Source organism: Poecilia latipinna, unplaced genomic scaffold (genome assembly GCF_001443285.1).
Source record: "Poecilia latipinna isolate Pla-1442-1.1 unplaced genomic scaffold, P_latipinna-1.0 Scaffold4089, whole genome shotgun sequence".
Taxonomy (NCBI): domain Eukaryota; kingdom Metazoa; phylum Chordata; class Actinopteri; order Cyprinodontiformes; family Poeciliidae; genus Poecilia; species Poecilia latipinna.
In genome coordinates, this window is record NW_015116705.1 from 1 (window position 1) to 1,887 (window position 1,887).

Sequence of the window (1,887 nt, forward strand, 5' to 3'; positions counted from 1 at the left end):
CTGTCAACGATAGTCAACATGACAGCGAAACCATCAGAAATTGGCAAACCTGTGATAAAGTCCATGGCGATGTGTGACCAAGGGTGTGATGGGATGGGAAGGGGCCGCAGCAGCCCCGAGGGTAGGCGACGAGATGATTAGGTTTTGCAGCATTGATGACAGGCTGTAATGAATTCTTTAACATCCTTGGTCAATGGGCGCTACCAGAATTGAGACTGGACAATTTGTAAGGTCTTGCTGATGCCTGGATGACAGAACAGACGGGACTTATGGCAGAACTTGAGAACCTTGGGAACCAGGTGTTCTGGGACAAACAGTCTGTCAGAGGGGCACGAGGCTGGAACCAGAAGATCTCGGGTGGCATCCCTGACCTCCTCCTCCAGCTCCATCATGGTCACAGTCAGCCTTACTGAGTCTTCGAGGATGAACTCCTCTGCACCACTGTCCCCCAAATGGGAGGATTCATGAATTCTTGACAAGGCATCTGGTTTTGTGTTCTTGGTCCCAGGTCCGTAAGAGAGTGCAAAATTAAACCGTCCAAAGAACAGAGCCCACCTTGCTTGTCTGGGGTTGAGTCGTTTAGCTGCCTTCAAGTACTCCAGGTCCTTGTGGTCCGTCCATACTAGAAATGGTTACTTGGCCCCCTCCAGCCAATGTCTCCATTCCTCTAGGGCCAGCTTGACGACCAACAGTTCCCTGTCCCCCACATCATAGTTACGTTCAGCACTGGATAAAGTCCTAGAAAAGAAGGCAAGGATGAATATGACCATCAGTGGTTCTCTGACTTAGGACAGCACCTACCCCAGTGCTAGAGGCATCAACCTCCACAATAAACTGCTTCGCAGGGTCAGGGGACCGGAGAACTGGAGCAGAGGTGAACAGAGACTTGAGTCTAATGAAGGCCTCCTCTGCCTGTTTGCTCCACATGAATTGGACCTTGGACGAGGTAATGGCATGAAGAGGAGATGGTACTTGGCTATAATTACGAATGAAGCGATGGTAAAAGTTTGCAAATCCAAGAAATATCTGTAATTGTTTGCTATCCGTGGGTGTGGGCCATTCGGAGATGGCTGAAATCTTAGAGGGATCCATGATCACCTTGTTGGGGGAAATTATGTAGCCAAGAAAACAGGTGGTAGTGGTGTAGAACTCACATTTCTCCGCCTTAACAAAAAGATGATTCTGGAGGAGGCGAAGAAGAACCGACCGAACATGGCACTTGTGGGAATCCAGTTCCTGAGAGTAGATAAGAATGTCATCAAGGTAAACAAATACAAAGTGCCCAACCATGTCCCTCAAGACATCATTGACCAGAGCTTGGAAGACTGCTGGTGCATTGGTTAACCCAAAAGGCATGACCAGATACTCGTAATGACCAGTGGGGGTGTTGAATGCGGTTTTCCACTTGTCTCCTTCTCTAATGCAAACAAGATTGTATGCATTGCGCAAGTCTAGTTTCGTGAAAAATTTGGCTCCTTGAATCTGATCAAAAGCAGAATTCATGGGGGAAGAGGATACCGATTCTTAACAGTAATGTCATTAAGACCCCTGTAATCTATACATGGCCTTAGAGACCCATCCTTCTTGCCTACAAAAAAACCCCCACGCCAGCAGTAGACAAGGATGGGCAAATGATTTCAGCCTTGAGGGAATCCTCTACATACCTCCTCATTGCTTGGTTCTCAGGAGCAGACAGTGAATATAAACGCCCCTTAGGGGGTGACGTACCTGGAAGGAGCTCAGTAGCTCCTATGAGGGCCTATGAGGGGGAAGGGCTGTGGCCCGGGACTTATTGACGTACCTGGAAGGAGCTCAGTAGCTCCTATGAGGGCCTATGAGGGGGAAGGGCTGTGGCCCGGGACTTATTGACGTACCTGGAAGGAGCTC